Source organism: Bombina bombina, chromosome 2, assembly GCF_027579735.1.
Source record: "Bombina bombina isolate aBomBom1 chromosome 2, aBomBom1.pri, whole genome shotgun sequence".
NCBI classification, from domain to species: Eukaryota; Metazoa; Chordata; class Amphibia; order Anura; family Bombinatoridae; genus Bombina; species Bombina bombina.
The window spans coordinates 80,164,615-80,187,114 of NC_069500.1; the positions used below are offsets into that span (position 1 = coordinate 80,164,615).

The 22,500-nt window shown below is 37.4% G+C and overlaps 1 protein-coding gene across 1 annotated transcript in view; it reads right to left on the reverse strand.

Annotated features, from left to right (window-relative positions):
* CCDC68 (coiled-coil domain containing 68) overlaps positions 1–19,287 on the reverse strand; it is a 181,845-nt gene extending 162,558 nt beyond the window's left edge. Inside the window, exon 1 of the mRNA XM_053701128.1 lies at positions 19,126–19,287. The gene's annotated coding sequence lies outside the window, so the exon portion shown is untranslated. The remainder of the gene's footprint in view (positions 1–19,125) is intronic.
* Between the last annotated feature and the right edge of the window lie 3,213 nt (positions 19,288–22,500).

Consider the following 22,500-nt stretch of genomic DNA (forward strand, 5'->3'; position numbering starts at 1 on the left):
TCTAAATATATGTATTCAAACATTTATTTGCCTTGACTCAGAATGTTCAACTTTCCTTATTTTCAGACAGTCAGTTTCATATTTGGGATAATGCATTTTAATTTAACATTTTTCTTACCTTAAAATTTGACTTTTTTCCTGTGGGCTGTTAGGCTCGCGGGGGGCTGAAAATGCTTCATTTTATTGCGTCATTCTTGGCGCAAAAATTATATTTCCGTTTCCGGCGTCATACGTGTCGCCGGAAGTTGCGTCATTTTTTTACGTTATTTTGCGCCAAAAATGTCGGCGTTCCGGATGTGGCGTCATTTTTGGCGCCAAAAAGCATTTAGGCGCCAAATAATGTGGGCGTCTTATTTGGCGCGAAAAAATATGGGCGTCACTTTTGTCTCCACATTATTTAAGTCTCATTTTTTATTGCTTCTGGTTGCTAGAAGCTTGTTCTTTGGCATTTTTTCCCATTCCTGAAACTGTCATTTAAGGAATTTGATCAATTTTGCTTTATATATGTTGTTTTTTCTCTTACATATTGCAAGATGTCTCACGTTGCATCTGAGTCAGAAGATACTACAGGAAAATCGCTGTCAAGTGCTGAATCTACCAAAGCTAAGTGTATCTGCTGTAAACTTTTGGTAGCTATTCCTCCAGCTGTTGTTTGTATTGATTGTCATGACAAACTTGTTAAAGCAGATAATATTTCCTTTAGTAAAGTACCATTGCCTGTTGCAGTTCCTTCAACATCTAAGGTGCAGAATGTTCCTGATAATATAAGAGATTTTGTTTCTGAATCCATAAAGAAGGCTATGTCTGTTATTTCTCCTTCTAGTAAACGTAAAAAATCTTTTTAAAACTTCTCTCCCTACAGATGAATTTTTAACTGAACATCATCATTCTGATTCTGATGATTCCTCTGGTTCAGAGGATTCTGTCTCAGAGGTTGATGCTGATAAATCTTCATATTTATTTAAAATGGAATTTATTCGTTCTTTACTTAAAGAAGTACTAATTGCTTTAGAAATAGAGGATTCTGGTCCTCTTGATACTAATTCTAAACGTTTAGATAAGGTATTTAAAGCTCCTGTGGTTATTCCAGAAGTTTTTCCTGTTCCTAATGCTATTTCTGCAGTAATTTCCAAAGAATGGGATAATTTTGGGTAATTCTTTTACTCCTTCTAAACGTTTTAAAGCAATTATATCCTGTGCCGTCTGACAGATTAGAATTTTGGGACAAGATCCCTAAAGTTGATGGGGCTATTTCTACCCTTGCTAAACGTACTACTATTCCTACGTCAGATGGTACTTCGTTTAAGGATCCTCTAGATAGGAAAATTGAGTCCTTTCTAAGAAAAGCTTATCTGTGTTCAGGTAATCTTCTTAGACCTGCTATATCTTTGGCTGATGTTGCTGCAGCTTCAACTTTTTGGTTGGAAACTTTAGCGCAACAAGTAACACATCGTGATTCTCATGATATTATTCTTCTTCAGCATGCTAATAATTTTATCTGTGATGCCATTTTTGATATTATCAGAGTTGATGTCAGGTTTATGTCTCTAGCTATTTTAGCTAGAAGAGCTTTATGGCTTAAAACTTGGAATGCTGATATGGCTTCTAAATCAACTTTACTTTCTATTTCTTTCCAGGGTAACAAATTATTTGGTTCTCAGTTGGATTCCATTATTTCAACTGTTACTGGTGGGAAAGGAACTTTTTTACCACAGGATAAAAAATCTAAAGGTAAAAACAGGGCTAATAATCGTTTTCGTTCCTTTCGTTTCAACAAAGAACAAAAGCCTGATCCTTCATCCTCAGGAGCAGTTTCAGTTTGGAGACCATCTCCAGTCTGGAATAAATCCAAGCCAGCTAGAAAGGCAAAGCCTGCTTCTAAGTCCACATGAAGGTGCGGCCCTCATTCCAGCTCAGCTGGTAGGGGGCAGGTTACGTTTTTTCAAGGAAATTTGGATCAATTCTGTTCACAATCTTTGGATTCAGAGCATTGTTTCAGAAGGGTACAGAATTGGTTTCAAGTTGAGACCTCCTGCAAAGAGATTTTTTCTTTCCCGTGTCCCAGTAAATCCAGTAAAAGCTCAAGCATTTCTGAAATGTGTTTCAGATCTAGAGTTGACTGGAGTAATTATGCCAGTCCCAGAACAGGGGATGGGGTTTTATTCAAATCTCTTCATTGTACCAAAGAAGGAGAATTCTTTCAGACCAGTTCTGGATCTAAAAATATTGAATCGTTATGTAAGGATACCAACGTTCAAGATGGTAACTGTAAGGACTATCTTACCTTTTGTTCAGCAAGGGAATTATATGTCCACAATAGATTTACAGGATGCATATCTGCATATTCCGATTCATCCAGATCATTATCAGTTCCTGAGATTCTCGTTTCTGGACAAGCATTACCAGTTTGTGGCTCTGCCGTTTGGCCTAGCTACAGCTCCAAGCTTTCTCGGTGCCCTGCTGTCTGTAATCAGAGAACAGGGTATTGTGGTATTTCCTTATTTGGACGATATCTTGGTACTTGCTCAGTCTTTACATTTAGCAGAATCTCATACGAATCGACTTGTGTTGTTTCTTCAAGATCATGGTTGGAGGATCAATTTACCAAAAAGTTCTTTGATTCCTCAGACAAGGGTAACCTTTCTGGGTTTCCAGATGGATTCAGTGTCCATGACTCTGTCTTTAACAGACAAGAGACGTCTAAAGTTGATTACAGCTTGTCGAAACCTTCAGTCACAATCATTCCCTTCGGTAGCCTTATGCATGGAAATTCTAGGTCTTATGACTGCTGCATCGGACGCGATCCCCTTTGCTCGTTTTCACATGCGACCTCTTCAGCTCTGTATGCTGAAGCAATGGTGCAAGGATTACACGAAGATATCTCAATTAATATCTTTAAAACCGATTGTTCGACACTCTCTAACATGGTGGACAGATCACCATCGTTTAATTCAGGGGGCTTCTTTTGTGCTTGTAATTTGGACTGTAATTTCAACAGATGCAAGTCTCACAGGTTGGGGAGCTGTGTGGGGATCTCTGACGGCACAAGGAGTTTGGGAATCTCAGGAGGTGAGATTACCGATCAATATTTTGGAACTCCGTGCAATTTTCAGAGCTCTTCAGTTTTGGCCTCTTCTGAAGAGAGAATCGTTCATTTGTTTTCAGACAGACAATGTCACAACTGTGGCATACATCAATCATCAAGGAGGGACTCACAGTCCTCTGGCTATGAAAGAAGTATCTCGAATTTTGGTTTGGGCGGAATCCAGCTCCTGTCTAATCTCTGCGGTTCATATCCCAGGTGTAGACAATTGGGAAGCGGATTATCTCAGTCGCCAAACGTTGCATCCGGGCGAATGGTCTCTTCACCCAGAGGTATTTCTTCAGATTGTTCAAATGTGGGAACTTCCAGAAATAGATCTGATGGCGTCCCATCTAAACAAGAAACTTCCCAGGTATCTGTCCAGATCCCGGGATCCTCAGGCGGAGGCAGTGGATGCATTATCACTTCCTTGGAAGTATCATCCTGCCTATATCTTTCCGCCTCTAGTTCTTCTTCCAAGAGTAATCTCCAAGATTCTGAAGGAATGCTCGTTTGTTCTGCTGGTAGCTCCGGCATGGCCTCACAGGTTTTGGTATGCGGGTCTTGTCCGGATGGCCTCTTGCCAACCGTGGACTCTTCCGTTAAGACCAGACCTTCTGTCACAAGGTCCTTTTTTCCATCAGGATCTGAAATCCTTAAATTTAAAGGTATGGAGATTGAACGCTTGATTCTTGGTCAAAGAGGTTTCTCTGACTCTGTGATTAATACTATGTTACAGGCTCGTAAATCTGTATCTCGAGAGATATATTATAGAGTCTGGAAGACTTATATTTCTTGGTGTCTTTCTCATCATTTTTCCTGGCATTCTTTTAGAATACCGAGAATTTTACAGTTTCTTCAGGATGGTTTAGATAAGGGTTTGTCCGCAAGTTCTTTGAAAGGACAAATCTCTGCTCTTTCTGTTCTTTTTCACAGAAAGATTGCTATTCTTCCTGATATTCATTGTTTTGTACAAGCTTTGGTTCGTATAAAACCTGTCATTAAGTCAATTTCTCCTCCTTGGAGTTTGAATTTGGTTCTGGGAGCTCTTCAAGCTCCTCCGTTTGAACCTATGCATTCATTGGACATTAAATTACTTTCTTGGAAAGTTTTGTTCCTTTTGGCCATCTCTTCTGCCAGAAGAGTTTCTGAATTATCTGCTCTTTCTTGTGAGTCTCTTTTTCTGATTTTTTCATCAGGATAAGGCGGTGTTGCGAACTTCTTTTGAATTTTTACCTAAAGTTGTGAATTCCAACAACATTAGTAGAGAAATTGTGGTTCCTTCATTATGTCCTAATCCTAAGAATTCTAAGTAGAAATCGTTGCATTCTTTGGATGTTGTTAGAGCTTTGAAATATTATGTTGAAGCTACAAAATCTTTTCGTAAGACTTCTAGTCTATTTGTTATCTTTTCCGGTTCTAGAAAAGGCCAGAAAGCTTCTGCCATTTCTTTGGCATCTTGGTTGAAATCTTTAATTCATCTTGCCTATGTTGAGTCGGGTAAAACTCCGCCTCAGAGAATTACAGCTCATTCTACTAGGTCAGTTTCTACTTCCTGGGCGTTTAGGAATGAAGCTTCGGTTGACCAGATCTGCAAAGCAGCAACTTGGTCCTCTTTGCATACTTTTACTAAATTCTACCATTTTGATGTATTTTCTTCTTCTGAAGCAGTTTTTGGTAGAAAAGTACTTCAGGCAGCGGTTTCAGTTTGAATCTTCTGCTTATGTTTTTCGTTAAACTTTATTTTGGGTGTGGATTATTTTCAGCAGGAATTGGCTGTCTTTATTTTATCCCTCCCTCTCTAGTGACTCTTGTGTGGAAAGATCCACATCTTGGGTAGTCATTATCCCATACGTCACTAGCTCATGGACTCTTGCTAATTACATGAAAGAAAACATAATTTATGTAAGAACTTACCTGATAAATTCATTTCTTTCATATTAGCAAGAGTCCATGAGGCCCGCCCTTTTTTTGTGGTGGTTATGATTTTGTATAAAGCACAATTATTCCAATTCCTTATTTTATATGCTTTCGCACTTTTTTATCACCCCACTTCTTGGCTATTCGTTAAACTGAATTGTGGGTGTGGTGAGGGGTGTATTTATAGGCATTTTGAGGTTTGGGAAACTTTGCCCCTCCTGGTAGGAATGTATATCCCATACGTCACTAGCTCATGGACTCTTGCTAATATGAAAGAAATGAATTTATCAGGTAAGTTCTTACATAAATTATGTTTTTTCTTTCATGATTTAGATAGAACATACAATTTTAAACAACTTTCTAATTTACTTCTATTTTCAACAAAGGATAACAAGAAAACGAAGACAATTTGACAAGTATGGATGTAAGTTTAGGAGTGTTCACGTGTCTGCATCACTATATGGCAGCAGTTTTGCAAAAACGTTATACATTAGCAAAAGCACTAAATGGCAGCACTATTTCCTTTCATGCAGTGCTTCAGGCATGTACACGCTACCTACTGAGGTATCTATTCAACAAAGAATAAAATGAGGACTAAGCATATTTGATTTGTTTCAAAGAGACCTCTTCTTTCACAGATTAAAGGGAGACACTTTTAAAAGCACTTCTATTTTCAAATGTGCTTTGTTCTTTTGGTGTCCATTGTTGAAAATAAATATGCACATATCCTACACTAGTGGGAGCTAGCTGGTGATTGGCGCCTGCATACGTTTGTCTCTTGTGATTGGCTAACTAGAGGTGTACATCTAGCTGCCAGTAGTGCAATGCTGTTCCTTCAGCAAAGGATAACAAGAGAATGAAGCAAATTTGATAATAAAAGTAAAATTGGAAAATTGTTAAAAATTGTATGTTCTATACGAATTGTGAAAAACAAAATTTGGGGTTTCATGTCCCTTTAATGAGGGGGAAGAATATAACCAATTTTATAGGTAGAAACAAATTGCTTCCTTATCATCAAGTTTTTTTTATAGAACAAGGTAACATCAGGTAAGAATTTTTTTTTTAATGCTTTGATGTTTATGGAGTAATTCTAGGATTGGGAAATTCTTTATCAAATGCTAAAGCAAGAAACAACTTGATATGTGGAAGTTTTTATTTGCTGCTCATAAAATATTTTAGTTCTGTACCAATTCCAAAGAAAATATTTATGTCCAAATGAATAAAACCATGTACAGCAGTGCGGTCAGACACCACACCTACTTCATTCTTCTCAACCTACGGCTGCAACACTATATAAATCCCTCATTGGCTTCCTGATGTTCCTTATTCCTTAATGAAAGTATCTTTAACCCTGTGCTTCTCATCCCAAAACACCATATTCATATTTTAAACTCAGAGTGGTTCACTAGACTGACATGGCCTTTGGTGTGGGCTGTTTCACATTTCTGCTTGGCTGTCATGAAGTGTGGCATTCAGGTCCTGGCCTAGTCTCCTCTTCACGTGTTCTGTCTGCATCGCTTTAGAGCACAAAACAGCAGACAGTAGGAAGACGGGCGTAGGTAATATAATGTTAAGAGGCTGCAAGAGCACAGGTGGGATTTTTAAAAAAAATTATTAGTATATCATATTACATATTTGTTTATTAAGCATCATTCAATTATTAAAAATAAAGGGTAAACACCCGTTACATAAAAATTTGGCACAACACAGCACAAGGTTGCCTTACGCTGTTTTAAATGACGTTGCCAATCTTTAGAGCTTTCCTCAAAACATATATCTTAAAAAATAAATAAATGAACATATTTAGTAAAATAAGCAGTAGCAGAGTTATATCTAATTTAAAGGGACAGGAAAAAATAACAAAAAATCAGAAAATACATACAATTGCTAGCTGAACACATGTGCAGCCACCAATATGCAGCTAACTCCCAGTAATATAGGCTATGTCCAAACTTTTTTTTCCAACAAAAGGATACCAAGAGAGCAAAGTTATTCTTATGAGTTCGACCCCGATGGTGCCTGACTGCCTCCATAGATCGGTGTGGCACTATTAACATTTTGGATGCAAGAGATAGCTAAACACATTGCTAGTTTTTTTGTAAAAAAATAAGACAGGGTGTGCAATAAAAAAAAAAAAAATCCAAGTAATTTATATTAACACATTTGCTTTGTTCTCTTGATACCCTTTGTTGAAAAATAAACCTAGGTAGCCTCACTGTAGCTCAGGAGTGTGCACATGTCTTATGCACCAGATAGCAGCAATGCAATACATTGCTACAATAAAATGCTCAAGAGATGTGCACACTCCTGAGTTTAGATGAGCCTACCTAGGTTTACTTTTCAACAAAGGGTATCAAGATTGATAAAAAAAATAAAATCCAATTTATTTCTGTTAATTGCACATTGTGTTATAAGTTTAATTTTGGCTATGGTGTCCCTTTAACTATATAAAAGCCAACAAGCTCAATGCACAAAATGTGTAAGTGGTGATGCAGACAAATATTTAAAAAGAATGAAAGTCTCTAGTCAAACGTAAACCCTCTGCAATATTTCACCGGGCAGATCAGATTATACTGCACTAACTCTTAAAGGGACATAATACTCATATGCTAAACCACTTGAAAGTGATGCAACATAACTGTAGAAAGCTGACAAGAAAATATCACCTGAGCATCTCTATGTAAAAAAGGAAAATATTTTACCTCAAAAGTTCCTCAGCTCAGCAAGTTCTGTGTAAAAAGTTATACTTCAGCTGCTGTCCAGCTGCAAGTTGAAGAAGAAGAAAAAAATAGCCAATCAGCATCAGCAGTGCTGAGGTAATGCTTTGCATTTGCTGAGATCTCATGAGATTTCACTTAAATATCATGAGATTTCATAGAACTTTCACAGGGAATTTATTTTTGAGTTGACTGTCCCTTTAACTATATATACCTGCATGCTGCCAACTCCAAAAGAGGAAGTAATTGACAATTTGTACTCAGCACAAGAAAATAAACCTCCTACTTTTGGGATGGTCTGAAAACAAATATAACAGTGCAAACATAGTTTAAATTATTTTTTGGTATGTTACATATGAAAAGGTATTTATAAATATTTGATAGATTAAATACTATATATAATTATATTAATGTATTGCTTAAAACCATGAAGAAAAATATATTAAATAAACATAGATGTGTGGCATAGCAGCAAATTAATAATATTTCATATATATGCAAGTCTGTTGTGTCCTCTGAGAAGATCACAGGTGACCATTACATGCGCAAAACTAGTTTTCAACCTGTTGTTAAATCTCTTCTGCTGGATGATTACTGATAATGGTGGTAACTTAAAGGGATATGAAACCCAAATTTTTCTCTTTCATGATTCAGGCAGAGCATGCAATGTAAATGTAGCCACCAATCAAGCAAGTGCTACCCAGGTTCTGAACCAAAAATGGACCGGCTCCTAAGCTGCTAACATTTCTGCTTTTTCAAATAAAGATACCAAGAGAACAAAGAAAAAAATATAATAGGAGTAAATTTGAAAATGCATGCTCTATCCCACTGGTTTTCAAACCTGTCCTAAGACCTCCCCAACAGGCCAGATTTTCAGGATTACCTTGGATGAGAGCAGGTAAAGTGACCATATTTACTAAGCAGCTGATTGTTTCACCTGTGCTCTTATCCTTAAAATGTGGCCTGTTAGGGAGGCCTGGGACAGGTTTGAAAACCAGTGTTCTATCATGAAAGAAAAATTGTGTTTCATACCACTTTAGTTTATGCAAATTTTTTATTCTACAGGATGCAAGTACCTGGGTAAAAAATGGAAACTATTCAGCTGGAGTAAAGCGTTAACTCTTTGTTTCTCAAAGTTAACAGTCAAAAGTTGAATTTCACGTCCCTGTAAACAGTATAGGGAATGCAGACAGGCACAGTGATCTACTGCTGTGTGTCCTCGCTCATAAGCATCTCCACCTAGGCTCCAGCAGGTTTACTTGGTTTATTCTTCTGCTAACACAGTGCAGAGCAGGATAGCATAGTGTAAGCTCTGCTTATAGCTTCAGGGCCAGAAGTGTCTGGTGTAGGGATGCACAAAAATTTCGGCCGCAGAAACGTTTCAGACGAAAATAGCATTTTCGGTTATTTTGGATTTCGGCCAAGTGCATCCTGGATTTTCAGGTTCGGTCCAGAATTTTCATTTCGGTGCATCACTAGTCTGGTGAGTGAGGAAGAGAGCCCTGCCTGCTAAATTGTCCAGGCTTTGCTAAGGTCCTTGGGACTTAGCATCTGACCTAGGCTTGCTCTCTTGCTAGGAAACATAAAATATAACATTTTAAAGGCCATTGCTGTACCTGGGCCACTGGATTGTATTTGCTACCTCGGGCCAAAAGTTGCTGGTCTTCTCTGATCAAAAGACACAAAAACTTAGCCCTCCGACCCTATAAAGAAAATTTACTACTGTACAGAAAACAATAGCACAAACTCTAGGCCTGTATGAACTGTTGTTCACAAACTATTGGGCACCTCATATCAAATGTGAAAAAACGGGAGACTATATGTAGGAAAGCAGCTTACAAAGAAAATACATCTCCACTACTTCAGCTTGCCAGGACTTGAAAGTAGGAAGACCCAAAGGAATATGCAGAGTACAAAAACACAGAATGGTTTGGGAATATACATTTATTAACCTTTTTGACACCTTCATGCAGAAGTTCAGGCTCATAGCTTTAAAGGTTCTTTTGGGGACATGGTAATCTACTCATTTTGGGGGGTAATATGGCATTAACCATAGTCCCCTCAATACCATTTTATTAGAAACAGGATTTGTTCATAGTACCACAGGGCTTGACAAAATTGTTTAAAAAAATCTAGGCGCCAGACCCAAAATTTAGGAGCCAGAGCATTCTGGGCAGCCACATATTATGTTTGTTTATCTATAGATGATAATGTATGGTATATACAGATAGATTTCATATACTATTGTGCTGATCTGAGTGCGCACACACACACACACTTTTTTTCACTCTGTTACTTGTTCGTGTTCTAATATATCATGACCTGGAGACAGTAGCATCTTCATACATTCCTTTAACCCTTTAAGGACACAGCTTTCAGTTTGCTCAATTGTTTTATGACGGAAAAATTCCGTCATATGTCCTTAAGAGGTTAAAATCATCCCCAAATCTATAATCATGTTACTGTAATACTGCAAATGCTCGAGTTTTACTAACAGAGTTATTTTTTTAAACATCTTTCTGTACACTATACATGAATCAAAATGCCTGGCTAAGAAACATCAGCGTCCTGGAAGTTTGCAGCGGTTTTCCCTCTTACCATTAAAAAGGTATCATTTCTAAATCACTTTTGTTATTACTCAAATCATTATTCCTATTACAAAAGTGAAGCAACTCTCTGTATTGTACGTAGCTTTTTATAGCATAAGTCTTTCTCCATGAGTTTCGATAAAGAAGGACATTGCTTTCTGTGCTGCTGTTTTGCATTTTCTCATATGGAATTAGAGGTTGTTTGCAGCAACCTACAGGGTGCACTGTTTAATTACACCTGGGCTGGATTTCACTGATATCCATAGCTCAATTAACCCTTCAAGACCTGTTTTTATTTTAACACATTTTTAAGCAGTTTTTATGTTTTATGACAAGAAATACTGTTATAGTTTTACCAAATGATCCACAAACCTAAAAAGGCATAAAAATATCTTTATATGAATTTATTGGCTCCAAAAAAAATTTTTAATTTTTTTTTTTATTGGCTCTAAAATTTACTGGCTCTTTAAAGGGGCGAATAAAACTACAGTAGCAGGCTTAATACTCACTTTTGTTTTTTACTCCTGTACCTAGAGCTCTCTTTAAAAGGGTTCTCTTATTTCAACCCATTAAAGCTCTGCATATACTGGGTGGCACCATCTTGGTACGCAGATATTGTTGCATCCTGTGACAGAAGCACTGCACTTTTACAGATCAGTGATGTTGCTCTGACAGCTGCAGCTTGCACTTTGGATCAGTTTGCAAAATAGAAAGCAGAAGCTTTACATATTGGCAGGTTTTTAAACAGTTATTATCGGTTATTTGTAGAGCGCCAACAGATTCTGCAGCGCTATACAGTTTAAAAGTTACATTTATATAAAAAGCCTTTAGGGATAAGATTAAAATGCAACCATAAAAAAAAATCTACAGTTCCTGCTCTTTATTGTGCACACTAAACTGAAGTGCACAATACACCTTGTCAAGAAAACAAAAATATCGCCGATCTGTGAATGTGCACCGCTTCTGTCACAGGGTACAAGAAAATGTTAATGTCAAGATGGCGTCTCCCAAAGCTCCATTTAAGAAGCTGCGACTGCATCTTGGGAGCGCCTTTGGCTGCAGACAAGAGTTAAGAAGCAGAATCGTCTCCCTTCTTAACCCACTTCGCCAACTAAATATTGGTGGAACTCAAACCCCCTGCACTTTTCTGTCCAGGGTGATTGACAGAATGAAAAACACTAGCATGGTGAATATTAAACTTCTGGGTAAATCTACATGAGCAGGGCTAATGCCCCTTTAATGGATCACTCATTTCATGTAAATGTATAAATTCCTTCATCAAATGATGATTTATTTGTATTGTTTTAGTTACTAATAAACTGGTCTACAGTGACTGGACATTTATGCTAAATAAGTGCAGGTCACTGATATTACAGTTGTACATAGGTTACTGAATACATACTCTTTGCCGGTTGATGAGACCTACTTAAATGTGTCACCAAACAGAGGTGACAATTCATAGTCATTATTTACTGTTGAATTCATTGTGTTATGTGCCATGTACTGTATATACCACCATTAATATTTGGACAATACTATGTCCCTTAACGCTATATATGAAACCTAAGATATTTTTTTAACAAAATACATTTTAAATTAACCAACCGCCATCTAACATCAATTGTGAATTAGTTTTTCTTTCAGCTTCTTACTAGCAGTTATAGACATAAGAAACACATGAGCAGACAAAAGGTAAAATATGAGTGGCCCACTTAAAGGGAAATTAAACACAGCAAGTTTTTTAGCTTTCAAATAAAAGGAAAAAGTTTAAAATATTTAGTGCATGGAATAGGGTTGAATGTAAGCTGTTTAAAGGGACATGAAACCCAAAATGTTTCCTTTCATTATTCAGAAAGAACATGCAATTTTATTCAACTTTCCAAGTTTGCTTTATATTATCCCAGCTCTGGATCCTACCTAGGTATGCTTTTCAACAAAAAATACCAAGAGAATGAAGCAAATGACATAATAGAAATAAATTGGAAACTTGTTTAAAATCATATGCTCTATTTGACTAACAAAATAATTTTGGGGTTTCACGTCCCGTTCAAAGAACAACTAACAAATCTGCAATGCTAGACTTATACAAAGGAATATCCTCTAAAAGAAAAATACATTTTAAGAAGACAAAAATAATACTCTAGTAAAGTCAGCAATAACATGTTTATTGTCCCTTTAACACCATTATGACGTTCTATTCTGTCCTAACCGCGCCAGGCTTTAGCGCCGTTAGGACAGAATAGAGCGTCCTAGCCGACGTTCCGATTTAGACAAATTAACCCTGTCATCAAAGGGTTAAAACTCCATAAAAAGGATTGTTTCTAACAAAAAACAAAACAAAATAAAAAAAACAATCATACACTACCCGCTTGCAGACTGCAAAAAACTTACGGCTAGATTTAGAGTTCTACGGCCAAAGGGGTGCGTTAGCTACGCGTGCTTTTTTTCCCCCGCACCTTTTAAATACCGTTGGTATTTAGAGTTCACAGAATGGCTGCGTTAGGCTCCAAAAAAGGGAGCGTAGAGCATATTTACCGCCACTGCAACTCTAAATACTAGCGTTGCTTACGGACGCGGCCAGCTTCAAAAACGTGCTCATGCACGATTCCCCCATAGAAAACAATGGGGCCATTTGAGCTGAAAAAAAACCTAACACCTGCAAAAAAGCAGCGTTCAGCTCCTAACGCAGCCCCATTGTTTTCTATGGGGAAACACTTCCTACGTCTGCACCTAACACTCTAACATGTACCCCGAGTCTAAACACCCCTAACCTTACACTTATTAACCCCTAATCTGCCGCCCCCGCTATCGCTGACACCTGCATTTTTTTTTAACCCCTAATCTGCCGCTCGGTACACCGCCGCAACCTACATTATACCTATGTACCCTTCATCTGCTGCTCCTAACACCGCCGACCCCTATATTATATTTATTAACCCCTAATCTGCCCCCCACAACGTCGCCGCCAGCTACCTACAATAATTAACCCCTAATCTGCCGACCGGAGCTCACCGCTATTCTAATAAATTTTTTAACCCCTAAAGCTAAGTCTAACCCCAACACTAACACCCCCCTAAGTTAAATATAATTTAAATCTAACAAAATAAAGTAACTCTTATTATATAAATTATTCCTATTTAAAGCTAAATACTTACCTGTAAAATAAACCCTAATATAGCTACAATATAAATAATAATTATACTGTAGCTATTTTAGGATTAATATTTATTTTACAGGCAACTTTGTTTTTATTTTAATCAGGTACAATAGCTATTAAATAGTTAATAACTATTTAATAGCTAAAATAGTTAAAATAATTACAAAATTACCTGTAAAATAAATCCTAACCTAAGTTACAATTAAACCTAACACTACACTATCAATAAATTAATTAAATAAAATACCTACAATTACATACAATTAAACCTTACACTACACTATCAATAAATTAATTAAATAAAATAACTACAAATAACTACAATTAAATAAACTAACTAAAGTACAAAAAATAAAAAAGAACTAAGTTACAAAAAATAAAAAAATATTTACAAACATTAGAAAAATATTACAACAATTTTAAACTAATTACACCTACTCTAAGCCCCCTAATAAAATAACAAAGACCCCCAAAATAAAAAAATGCCCTACCCTATTCTAAATTAAAAAAGTTCAAAGCTATTTTACCTTACCAGCCCTGAAAAGGGCCATTTGCGGGGCATGCCCCAAATAATTCAGCTCTTTTGCCTGTAAAAAAAAACATACAATACCCCCCCAACATTACAACCCACCACCCACATACCCCTAATCTAACCCAAACCCCCCTTAAATAAACCTAACACTAAGCCCCTGAAGATCTTCCTACCTTATCTTCACCATGCCAGGTTCACCGATCAGTCCTCGGAAGTCTTGATCCAAGCCTCCGAAGTGTTGATCCAAGCCCAAGCAGGGGCTGAAGAGTGACGTCCATCCTCCGGCTGAAGTCTTGATCCAAGCGGGCAGAAGAGGACATCCGGACCGGCAAACATCTTCTTCCAAGCCACATCTTCTATGTTCTTCAATCCGATGACGACCGGCTGATCTTCAAGACCTCCAGCGCGGATCCATCCATCTTCACCGACGACTTCCCAACGAATGACGGTTCCTTTAAGGGACATCATCCAAGATGGCGTCCCTCGAATTCCGATTGGCTGATAGGATTCTATCAGCCAATCGGAATTAAGGTAGGAAAATTCTGATTGGCTGATGGAATCAGCCAGATTCAAGTTCAATCCGATTGGCTGATCTTGAAGATCTTGAAGATCAGCCGGTCGTCATCGGATTGAAGAACATAGAAGATGCGGCTTGGAAGAAGATGTTTGCCGGTCCGGATGTCCTCTTCTGCCCGCTTGGATCAAGACTTCAGCCGGAGGATGGACGTCACTCTTCAGCCCCCGCTTGGGCTTGGATCAACACTTCCGAGGCTTGGATCAAGACTTCCGAGGACGGATCGGTGAACCTGGCATGGTGAAGATAAGGTAGGAAGATCTTCAGGGGCTTAGTGTTAGGTTTATTTAAGGGGGGTTTGGGTTAGATTAGGGGTATGTGGGTGGTGGGTTGCAATGTTGGGGGGGTATTGTATGTTTTTTTTTACAGGCAAAAGAGCTGAATTATTTGGGGCATGCCCCGCAAATGGCCCTTTTCAAGGCTGGTAAGGTAAAAGAGCTTTGAACTTTTTTAATTTAGAATAGGGTAGGGCATTTTTTTATTTTTGGGGTCTTTGTTATTTTATTAGGGGGCTTAGAGTAGGTGTAATTAGTTTAAAATTGTTGTAATATTTTTCTAATGTTTGTAAATATTTTTTTATTTTTTGTAACTTAGTTCTTTTTTATTTTTTGTACTTTAGTTAGTTTATTTAATTGTATTTATTTGTAGGTATTGTATTTAATTAATTTATTGATAGTGTAGTGTTAGGTTTAATTGTAACTTGGTTAGGATTTATTTTACAGGTAATTTTGTTATTATTTTAACTAGGTAGCTATTAAATAGTTATTAACTATTTAATAGCTATTGTACCTGGTTAAAATAAATACAAAGTTGCCTGTAAAATAAATATTAATCCTAAAATAGCTACAATATGATTATAATTTATATTGTAGCTATATTAGGGTTTATTTTACAGGTAAGTATTTAGTTTTAAATAGGATTAATTTATTTAATAAGAGTTAATTTATTTCGTTAGATAAAAATTATATTTAACTTAGGGGGTGTTAGGGTTAGACTTAGCTTTAGGGGTTAAATTTTTTTTATTAGAATAGCGGTGAGCTCCGGTCCGCAGATTAGGGGTTAATGTTTGAAGTTAGGTGTCGGCGATGTTAGGGAGGGCAGATTAGGGGTTAATACTATTTATTACAGGGTTATTGAGGCGGGAGTGAAGCGGATTAGGGGTTAATACATTTATTATAGTAGCGGTGCGGTCAGCAGATTAGGGGTTAATAAGTGTAGGTAGGTGGCGGCGACGTTGGGGGCGGCAGATTAGGGGTTAATAAATATTATGTAGGGGTCGGCGGTGTTAGGGGCAGCAGATTAGGGGTACATAGGGATAATGTAGGTGGGGGCGGCATGCGGACGGCAGATTAGGGGTTAAAAAAATTTAATAGAGTGGCGGCGGTGTGGGGGGACCTCGGTTTAGGGGTACATAGGTAGTTTATGGGTGTTAGTGTACTTTAGAGCACAGTAGTTAAGAGCTATATGAACCGGCGTTAGCCCAGAAAGCTCTTAACTACTGACTTTTTTCTGCGGCTGGAGTTTTGTCGTTAGATTTCTAACGCTCACTTCAGCCACGACTCTAAATACCGGCGTTAGAAAGATCCCATTGAAAAGATAGGATACGCAAATGGCGTAGGGGGATCTGCGGTATGGAAAAGTCGCGGCTGCAAAGTGAGCGTTAGACCCTTTCCTGACTGACTCCAAATACCAGAAGGCGGTAAAAACCAGCGTTAGGAGCCTCTAACGCTGGTTTTCACGGCTACCGCCCAACTCTAAATCTAGGCCTTAGTTACTACTATTGTAGCAAAGCTTTTAAAATCACACATAGGGGTGGATATATCAAGACTTTTCCAGCTATGTGGAGCAGGTTTGCATGAGTGAAAAAGTTATTTTTCCTCTTTGCCACCTCAGAAGTGGCGAGATCAATCATCCTGACACTCGCTCGTTTAAGGTGATTTACATTCCCTCCTCTAGAGCAGTTAAAATTCGCCCTACAATGAAACGTGGCAAGTGGCGATTGTAGCCTGACATAAAAATATGCTGCAATGTAAACTTTCATGAATGAAATTGCCCCTGTTTTTAATAATATTTTTAAGAAACTGGGCACTAATTCATGAACATTTACACTCACTTTAATCATTGACAATATTACCCAGCTACGTTGTTGCAATACATAGACACGTTTAAAAAATAAAAAAACTTCTCACTAATGCTGTCACTATAGCTCATACATAACCCATACTAGTAGATTACACTGGTTATCTTTTCCTTTGCACGAACCCTTTCTGGGCACGATTATTAAAAAATGCACCAGAATGGAGAGAAATTACGCAAAATGTGTTTTGTTTTTTTGGTCAGCATTTGATTGCAATGATTCTCCTTCACTTTCAGAATACAGTATAGTGAGTCAAACTTTTTTAAAGCCAAAAGTTACTTTTAAGTACTGACAAGGTTTAGATAATCTGACTAAATCCATTTCCATACATTACTCATGCAAAAATACACATCATATTAATTATACTGAATACAGCCTTGTAATATGGGCAAACAGAATAGCAATTGTATGAGATCAAATCCTATCTATAAAATGTTATACAAAATGTAGGTGAAACGTTTTACCTTAATAATATGTAACATTTAACCTGTCATACAGATATTTTTATTAAAACAGTAAACTGTACTATTATTCACAGGACATAAATAATAGTTTCCAAAAAGAGGGCACATTAAAGGGACACTGTAACCAAAATTTTTCTTTTGTGATTCAGATTGAGCATGAAATTTTAAGCAACTTTCTAATTTACTCCTATTTTCAAATTTTCTTCGTTCTCTTGCTATCATTATTTGAAAAAGAAGGCATCTAAGCTTTTTTTTGGTTTCAGTACGCTGGACAGCACTTTTTTATTGGTGGATGAATTTATCCACAAATCAGCAAGGACAACCCAGGTTGTTCACCAAAAATGGGCCGGCATCTAAACTTACATTCTTGCATTTCAAATAAAGATACCAAGAGAATGAAGAAAATTTGATAATAGGAGTAAATTAGAAAGTTGCTTAAAATTTCATGCTCAATCTGAATCACGTAAGAAAAATTTTGGTTACAGTGTCCCTTTAAAGCAGATTTTTATTTTACTTACTTGTTTGGCCTTTTCAGCTCTACTGACAGGAATAGTCTAGTCAAAATTAAACTTTCATGATTCAGATAGCGCAGGTACTTTTAAGCAACTTTCTGATTTACTTCTATTATCATTTTTTCTTCGTTTTCTTGGTATCTTTATTTGAAAAAAGCAAGAATGTAAACTTAGAAGCCGGCCCATTTTTGTTTTAGCACCTAGGTAACGCTTATTGATTGGTTGCTAAATGTAGCCACCAATCAGCAAGCACTACCCAGGTGCTGAAACAAAAATGGTCTGGCTTCTAAGCTTACATTGAGCATATGACAGATATGTGACGTGACAATTTAATGTCACAACAAGTACAAAGCAAATGTTAATATTAAGTAAAAGTTAAATTACAAATGTTAAATCCCAAATTAAAATGATCACGTTTAACCCCTTGGCTGCTAGAGGAGCAGTTGCAGTCCTTTCTGACAACAAAAACATTATTCTTTGTTTGTAATTCTGAGACTACAAATGATTTTACATCAGGCTACATGTATTTTTTGTATAAATAACAAAATAATATGATACATAAATTATGGGTTTACTTGCACAGTGTTCTGGACCAGGCATCCACAGAACAAATCAGGAATGATCCTGAGCAAACTATACAGTGAGTGCATAGGTTACAAGCAGTGCCCCAGAGCAAAGGTGACAACTGATATCACTGAGACTAATGAGTCTTTTAGGACAGACCGCCTCCCAGTGACTCACATCTAATGAGTGACACTTCTAACCTGCAAAGGTCCTGACACTGATTTGACTCATTAACATTAACTCTGTGATTACCACATGCTTTCAGGGAGCTCACTGCACTAGGACAATGTGTTGTAATCATAGGCTTCTCTAGTTACACAGCAATATCAGCCAAGAGAAATGTACAATATCCTGTAGCAACCCAAGTTATTATTGTTTATTTATAAAGCTCCAACATTGTACACAGCGCTATACAAAGGTACATTACATTCAGCTACTGATGCCACAAGCTGCAGTTGCCCCCCCTGAAAGCTTATTTAGCAAAATCTATTGATATTTGAGTATTTAAGTACATATCAGAGCAATCTGTGAATGACTGTCTTATCTGACTCTGGGTATAAACACTTAAAGAATACTAACAACAGATAAGCTGATCACCCATGGTTGTTGTAAGTGGGTGTAGTTAAAACATATAAATGTGAGTGAACACAATTTTCTCCTTTTATGGTAGATATTAGAGGCTTGTGACAGGATATGCTGTGTGCTACCTGAGGGCACATCTGCTCAGTTCCTTACTATATGTACTGTTTATAGGAGGGCATTGGACAGTGAATGTGCTGTGTACCTGTGGGTGTTGATTATAGCTGTCTGTGTAATTGCACTGCTTAAGTGTGGGTGCTATATTAGAGCTTATATATGTGACTAAATGCACTGCTTACCTGTGAGGGTCCTGTGAGAAATCACTGTGAATGAGTGCTATAGCCAGGTACTAATCACAGATGTCATATGTTCTGTTCTCCTCTGGATCAGCATAAACTGAAGTGCTGCTAGATCAGGAGGCTGCGTCACTGGGCTGCCCCTGCAGTCTGCTCACTGTACATCCTGCTGCTGTACCCTGGTAACTGGAGCTCAGCACAGTGCCGGTATCTCACAGGTGCAGCTGCCTCTCCTCCTGATCCCCCGCCCCCTGCACAGTGACTGCACTAAACCCCACCCACCTTCATTAACTCCTTCGCTGCTTAGACATTTCACACTCATGAGATGAGCTGTTTTGGAGCTTCTTTTTTTTAAAATGCTGTTTACATGAAAGCACTTCTTCTGTAAGTCCTTTTTTTCCAGTGAGAAATTAATCCACATATATTTTTTTCCACCAAACCCAGCAGATTCAGAGTACCATTTGTATAAGTATACCATGACATGCAAGACATACAACTAAACAAATTGAAAAACTGCATATTTTTATTACAATTTTAATAAACAATGTAACAAATAATGTATTAGTTGTTGCCCCCAACCTACAGTCAAAACTTTTGTGTATTAATAAATGTATTAGGGAATCTTTCTAAAATAAGCAGAAATGCAGAATAATTCATTATGTGGAAAAAGTCACATTAAAGTACATTACATCTCATGCATACAAGTAGGTATACAATAGTTGTCCTTGAAATGCTATTTATTTTTTTTAGAAAGTAATCCTGAAAATCTAAACCCTAAAGAGGGGATACTACTTTTTTTTTAAATGTATTTAAAGTCCTCATCAAATTGGATAATTTTTGGGAGAAAAACCCAAATGTCCCACTTATATGAGCATTTACATCATAGCTTTTGCTGTTATATTTAGAAAAAAAATGTTATAACTCATGTTTAAAAATAATATATCTGCATTTAACCCCTTCGTGCCGGTACAATAGTGTTCACTTCGGAACAAAGTTCTGATGTAAACACTATTAGTAAAAATGAAATCACGCAATCATCAATACGATCATGTGATTTTAAGGCCGCCAATCGGATAATGGGGAACTGCCTACAGTGCTAAGCATGCCCCCCAGGCCGATCCTTGCCTGTGTCAAAGGGGAAGCTGGTAGGATGTTCCATGTTGTCCTAACGGCGTTAAAGCCCAGTGGTGTTAGAAAGGCATGGAACATTCTAACGGCGTGAACGGGTTAATGAGCTATATGATTCACATAGAGAATGTAATTTTAAACAATTTTCCAATTTACATTTATCACCAATTTTGCTTTGTTCTCTTGGTATTCTTAGTTGAAAGCTAAACCTAGGAGGTTCATATGCTAATTTCTAAGCCCTTGAAGGCCACCTCTTTTCTCAGGGCATTTTGACAGTTTTTCACCACTAGAGGGAGTTAGTTCATGTGTGTCATATAGATAACACTGTGCTCATGCACGTGGAGTTCAGGTGAGTCAGCTCTGATTGGCTAAAATGGAAGTCTGTCAAAAGAACTGAAATAAGGGTTCAGTTTGCAGAGGCTATATACAAGGTAATCACAGAGGTAAAAAGTGTATTTATATAACTGTGTTGGTTGTGCAAAACTAGGGAATGGGTAATAAAGGGATTATCTATTTTATTAAACAATAACAATTCTGGTGCAGACTGTCCCTTTAATTACACACCCCATCCCTCCCAGGAGAAACAGTGTCTCATTTGAATTGAATCAGATAGATAGATAATAATACTAGGAACACTAAATTGTGCCTTACATAATCTCAAATTAAAGTTAACTTTTGTGGCACTTTTTTAAACATGACATGCCTGTAATTAGAAACAATTGGAAATGTGATCTAGAAAAAAACAAGTATAGACTGTATATCTAGAAAGTACACTTCTGACTGCAGAAGATGAGCTATTATTTGTGTTTATTGAAAATCTGGAGTGCTCAACATTTTAGGGCAAAGTTCTTCAAACTTTTTACAGTGCTATGATACCAAATATCTTCGCAACCCTATTTTTATGCTTAGTCTGACAATTTTTGAAGTAATAAACAACAAGATAGGTGAAATATTGTAGTCAAACTTAAAAGTGTTGTAAAAAGTAATAACACTCTCTCTCTCATACAACACACACCACACTCATACAACACACACACTCTCATACAACACACACACACACACACACACACTCTCAAACAACAACATACACACACTCATACAACACACACCACACACTCTCATACAACACACACACTCATACAGCACACAAACACACACACTCATACAGCACACACACTCTCATACAACACACACACTCATACAGCACACAAACACACACACTCATACAGCACACACATACTCTCATACAACACACACCACACACTCTCAAACAACACACACACACATACAGCACACACACACACTCATACAGCACACACACACTCTCATACAACACACACACTCATACAGCACACACACTCTCATACAACACACACTAAAATATAGCGCACACACACACTCTCATACAACACACACCACACACTCTCATACAAAACACACACACACACATACAGCACACACACAACACATACCATACAGACTCTCATAAAACACACACGCACACTCACACAACACAGACTCTCATACAACACACCCACACACACTTAGACAGCACACACACTCATACAGCACATACACACCACACACACACACATTCATACAGCACACACATTCTCATACAACACACACACAAACACTTATACAACACATACCATATACACTCATAAAACACACACACGCACACTCACACAACACACACTCTCATACAACACACACACTCAGACAGCACACACACACACTCATACAGCACATACACACACTCATACAACATACACATTCTCATACAACACACACAAACACTTATATAACACATACCATACACACTCATAAAACACACACACACACAACACACACTCTAATACAACACAAACACACCACACTCTCATACAATACACATTACACACACATCCAATAACATACACACACCAAACATACTCTCCTAGAACAAACGCACATCACGACCCAGTAAACATGGTGTTGCGACACAGGAATGGATCCCAACCCATGGTTTCAAGAAGCCTGGTTAAGGGAATGTGGCACTTTTATAAAAAAAGAAACAAACTTTTTATTGTATATTCCAAGAAAATAAAGATAGTACAATAATTGAAAAAGTTGGATTTTCATATTAAAAAGGGCCATTACGGTAAAAAAATGTAAGCCTATCGACCCTGCAGTACTGTGTGTTTAACCCGTGTAAAGAGGTTAAACACACAGTATAAGTGCCAGTTGGGACCAACAGAGCACTGCTGG